This window comes from Natrix helvetica, assembly GCF_964273705.1.
Source record: "Natrix helvetica genome assembly, chromosome: 6".
Lineage (NCBI taxonomy): Eukaryota > Metazoa > Chordata > Lepidosauria > Squamata > Natricidae > Natrix > Natrix helvetica.
The window spans coordinates 8,119,704-8,125,703 of NC_138553.1; positions in this window are offsets into that span (position 1 = coordinate 8,119,704).

The window sequence follows — 6,000 nt, forward strand, 5'->3', positions numbered from 1 at the left end:
AAGACACAAAATGTAATAAAGACAGTGTCACCTTAAAATGTTTCCCAACCTTGGCAACTTCAAGATATGTGGACTTCAACACCCAAATCCTGGAAATTGAAGTCCATATATTTTAAAGTGGCTAAAGGTTGAGAAACATTTGGTGGCACTGTTTATTACACAATGTCCGCTCTAAAAGGTTGATTGCAGTCAAGAAATAATGCACCTAAAGCTATATATGGGACATAAAGATGATCATCTATACCAGTGGTGTCAAACTCCACGCCCGCAGGCTGGATGTGGCCCGCAGGGTGCTTAGATCTGGCCCACAGGGTCCTCCAGCCCATGGTCCTCTGCCAGCAAAAATGGAGCTCCATTTTCCCTGGCAGAAGGTTGCAGGAGGCTGTTGAAGCTGAAAACGGAGCCCGGGAACCTGTTTTTGCTGGCAGAGCGTTTGGGCTGCCACAGGCACCCTGGCATGAGGGACATCGAGCTGGCCACGCCCACCTAGCCATGGCTCCATGCACCCCCTGTAGTCAAACAAAACCCTGATGTGGCCCTCAGTGAAATCAAGTTGGACACCCCTGATCTATAGGAACCTCATATCCATTTCTAAGAAGCCTTGAAAAGACGTGCATAACAAATACTTGTAAATTACGACATACATTCTTTAGGATCTTAGGAGCAAATGTCTAAGTCTCATTAACTGATTCCTCACTGGCTGGTGAGAGTCAGCCTCGATGGTTGAAAATTGAAGTGAACTTTTTACTGCTGAGCTCTGACCAAAATACAGAAAGTGAGGTCCCCTAGAACAGAGGTCACCAACCTTGCGGACCTCAGGGATCACTAAATTCATAATTTTAAATCCCCCAGATCACTAATATGATCTGCCTAAAGACTGGCTGAGTGGGCGTGGCTAAGTGGTCATGTGACTGGGTGGGTGTGGCCAACTCAATGTTATTTACATCAAGGGGCACCTCACCAGCCTCTACTCGCCACTCCTCGCTTGCCCGCCTGGACTCCTTAGGGCCCCAACAGGAAGCAGTTGCTGGAGCTAAGCAGCCACCATGAAAAAGAGTTGACAAAACAGCTGGCTCAGTTCAAATTGGATCTGACCGAGAAGCAGAAGCACCTCACTGAGGACTATGAGCCTAGGCTTTCCAAGCAAAGGGAAGACCTGCGGGAGTTCAAGGCCAGGTACCGGCACCTGGAGGCTTAGTGGGCTGAGATAGTCAGCCAGTTCCAGGCCATGATGCAGTCCCACTGGAACAAGGCCCTTCGGCTCTTTGTCACCAGTGGCGCTTCCCTCCAGCCTTCGCCCAAAGACCTGCACCAGGAGGCCGAAGCAGACCCCAAATCAGAATTTCTTCCCCCCTCCAACCCGCACAAAAGGACCCTGAAGGAGGAGACTCTCTGCAGCAACACAAACGTTCATTGCACGTATCCGTCCCAGGGGCTGTAGTTTGAGGACCCCTGATTTAGTGCAATATAAACAATGCAAATAATTTTTCTGCAGACCACCAACATTTTCTTGTAGACCACCAGTGGTCCACGGATCCCCTGTTGGTGACCACTGCTCTAGAAATCTGTCATGAATAAGGAGTTTCATTTCTTTGCCTGAGGTGCTCCAGGAATCCTAGCCAGTATTGCAACCCCAAAATCTTTTTGAGGACACAAGGTAGAAAGCAGTGGCGAGAGACAAGTTGTGTGTCCTTCTTGCCACCTGCTCTTTCCAGTTGCTATCAAAGATACCTCGATGCCTTGTGGGTGAGTTGCTAAGAAGAAAGTGTTCTTTTTCTCCTTTTCTCTCCCAACGAGTTGCAGCCAAGATCTGTAATTGCCTTGCTCCTAATGTTGCGTAACTGTTAGCAAGACTCAAGCCAAGCATTAATGAATTTTTACCAGAACTTCATTTTTTAATGAGCATCATTAATCGTTAGTCAGGCACGTTCCAGCCCACATTTTGTGAAAGTGAAGGATTGCCAACTGTGTTGGGCTATAAAAACAGCATATTTTCCCCCAGATTTTCAGATAAAAATGAAACCATTTTTAAAATGATCTTAGGAGGAATGTGCAAGCGAGATGTTTGATATTTCTAAATGGGCGTAGCAAATGGTAGCCCATTTTGGCATCTCTTTGCGACAGCTAGGCTTAAAATATCCCCTTTGGGTTTAATTCTGAAATTGTTTTTATCGGTGATGCTCATACTGATAAGCTACCAATTTTACAGTAAAGTTTTCCCCTCCTCTTAGCTAGAATTGGGCTGAATTCTCAGCTATCAGAGAGAATCCTGAGAATTCAAATTTGCCTTTAAAACAAATTCTCCATTATGAGTTTTTTCTGGCTAATTTTAGCCAATTTTTAGAATAGAATAAACATTTTTATTGGCCAAGTGTGATTGGACACACAAGGAATTTGTTTTTGGTGCATATGCTCTCAGTGTACATAAAAAGACAATACATTTGTCAAGAATCATATCACAACACTTAATGATAGTCATAGGGTACAAATAAGCAATCAGGAAACAATCAATATCAATATAAATCGTAAGGATACAAGCAGCAAAGTTACAGTCCTGCACTGATAAGTGGGAGGAGATGGTTGATAGGAACAATGAGAAGACTAATAGTAATAGTAATGCAGCCTTAGTGAATAGTTTGACAGTGTTGAGGGAATTATTTGTTTAGCAGAGTGATGGTGTTCTGGAAAAACTGTTCTTGTGTCTAGTTGCTTTGGTGTGCAGTGCTCTATAGTGTCATTTTGAGGGTAGGAGTTGAAACAATTTATGTCCAGAATGTGAGGGGTCTGTATATAGGAAGCCTTAGGGAGTTTACCACCAATTTCTTGTCCATTTCAACAATTGTATTACTGAAGGAGCAAGAATCTGCATGGTTTTTCTACCCTCCAAATGTTTGACATATGCAATTTTCGTTGGCGGTCTTATTTAAATGAAAATACATATTTACATACTAGGTATGCATTTTTTTAAATTTAAAGTCTTCTTATCCGAGCTGTGAATGGAATTCCCTGCCCACCCCCAAGTGTGAATTAGAAATCAACAAAGAGATAAAACTAGAAAGAGAAACAATAGGTGAGAAAAGAATTGTGTGAATGCTCGGATACCACTTCTTATTAGTTTGATGGAATTCTGTAGAGATTCTCAGTCCTCCAGGCCATGGTTGTCCCCAAATGTGCTTTTTCAGGAGGCAACTGGACTTCCTTGTTTTTGCTTTTGAAGATGTTTTGCTTCTCATCCAAGAAACTTCTTCAGCTTTGACAGGATAGTGGGGAATGGAAGGATTTATATTACTTGATGACAGCTGGTCATATGCATCCTTTTAGTGTTATTGAAGCTCTTGGAGAAAACATCTTCAAAAGAAAAACAACAACAAGAATGTCCAGTTGCCACCTGAAAAAAAAAGCATCTTTGGGGCAACGATGACCTGGATGACTAAGAATCTCTACAGATGTTTAGCTATACAATTTGGGATGGACGCTCTTTGAAGGGTGTGGGAGTAGGAATGGATTTCCAGAGGAAAAAATTGCAGACTGCAGGAACCAGGAGCACTAACTCAGGTGACCCTGAGGACACAGATGAAACCTCCAAGTGCTCCCATGACCCCTTAAAAGGATGCAAATGACCAGCGGTCTGCAAGGAATGTAAATAGGGGGTGAACCTATTCTCCAATCCACCTGAGAGCAGAACAAGAAGTAATGGAAGATCAATAAGGATAGATCCCACCTAGAATGAAGGAGAACTTTCCTGACAGTGAGAACAGTTAATCAGGGCAACAGTTTACCTCTAAGTCTTGGGTGCTCCATCACCTGAGGCTTTAAAGAAGAGAATGGTATAGGGCAGGGGTGTCAAACACAAGGCCCACGGGCCAGATCTTGCCCACGATGTGGTCAGATCCAGTCCGTGGGGCCATCCTAGAAAATGTAAGGGGCTGGCCCATGTCGCTTCGATCTGGTCTACCCAATGTGAAGAGGAAACATTGGGCCAGTGTGGCTTCAGCCCCCAGGGCACGTACAGCGAACTGGTACCGACCGGTCAGGAATGGGTTCCTGCCAGTTCTAACCTCTTCTATAGAAGAGGTTCCACAAATCTACAGTGCCGTTTAGAACCGGTTCCAGCTCCCTCCCCCCACCCGTCCGCACATCATCAAGATGAAGAACGAGAGGAGGAATTCTGGGAGTTGAAGTCCACAAGTCTTAAAGCTGTCAAGTTTGAACACCCCTGGGGTTTTTTTTCCCCTAAAGAGTTAGGGGTGCAAGGGTCTTGTACAAGCTGTAAAGCTTGTAACTTGACAGCTTTAAGACTGGCCAGAGTTTCTGAGCCAACATTTTGGTTGCTAAGCAAGAGCGTTGTTAAATGAGTTTCACCACATTTTACAAGTTGGCCACGCCCACCCAGTCACATGGCTGGCAAGCCACTGCCACCCGGTCACATGGCCGGCAAGCCACTCCCACCCGGTCACATGCCTGGCAAGCCACTCCCACCCAGTCTCATGGCTGGCAAGCCACTCCCACCCGGTCACATGGCTGGCAAGCCACTCCCACCCAGTCACATGACCGGCAAGCCACTTCCACCCAGTCACATGGCTGGCAAGCCACTCCCACAAAGCAGGCCACACCTGCGGAAAAGTTTCTAAAAATTTTTGAAACCCACCACTGCGACCAGTATAGAAACCTATCCCTGCTCCAGGCCCATGTTCCTCCCCAACTTCCTCACTGTCTGAATCTGCTACCAGCTCCACTGGCTGCTGGCGGGCCACAACAATGTAGGGCTTTTTAAAATGGTTACAAGACATTTGTCTTATTTTTAGGTACTCGCTCACTCAATCCTACATTAAAAAACATGGCGTGCTGTTCCATTTCGCATTCTGATACAAGGTTGGATACTTAAGTGGACAACAGCCTTCCGCTGCCATTGGCAGGGACCGTCTTCCTAATGGCATGAGATTGCCTTCTAATCACAACCATAAAGGAGAAAGAAGACCACGTGTAGGTGGATGGAGTGACTGGCCGCCCGCCAGGACCAGCTGTGCGGAGATGGACTCAGAACTGCAACCTGTGCAGAATGAACAAAGGGACAATCAGCTCGCCTATTTGGATAATGAGAAAGATGATGAACAGAATGGCTGGTGCAGGAAGCACAACAACACAAATGAACCAGACAAGACGCAGCTCTCGCTTTTGCCCCCTTTTGGCGTCTTCAAGGTGCGCCGAACTACAGCCCCCATCATCCTCAGCCATATTGACTGGGATGATGGGACTCGAAGCCTGACATACAGGTAGTCCTCAGGAGTAGTGTGGTGGCCTAGAAGCAGAGCTCTTGCCAAACAATCAGGAGGCTGTGAGTTCGATCCTACGTAGAGGCAGATATTTCTCTCTCTGGGCACAATGAGAATATATCTGCTGAACAAAACTCCGCATTGGTGACAGGAAAGGCATCTGGCCAGTAAACACTCAGCTCCATTCAGTGGCCCAGACTCCACCCTACAAGAGGTTATGGGGTCATTAAAGGAAGACAATCTAGATAGACCTCAACTTACAATCATTTAAGGACTGTTCAAAGTTACATCGGCACTGAAAAAAGTGACTTGTGATCGCTTTTCACACATATGACCGTTGCAGCATCCCCACGGTCACGAGATCAAAATTCAGGTGCTTGGCAACTGACATGTACTTATGACAGTTGCAGTGTCCTGGGGTCATGGGATCATTTTTGGCGAACCTTCTGTTCAGCAAGGTGAATGGGGAAGCCAGACTCACTTAACAACCATGTTACAAACCTAACAACCGCAGAGGTTCGGTTAACATGGTGGCAAGACAGGTCGCAAAATGGGGCAAAACTCACGTAACAGCTGTCTCGCTTAACAATGGAACTGTTGGACTCAGTTGTCCTTGTAAGTTGAGGACTACCTGTATTATGGTGACAGACCCAAAGTCACTCAATAATCTTCTAAGTTAGAATGGTGTTTGGAAAGCCATTCTGGAAATGAGAGATCGATGCAGTGT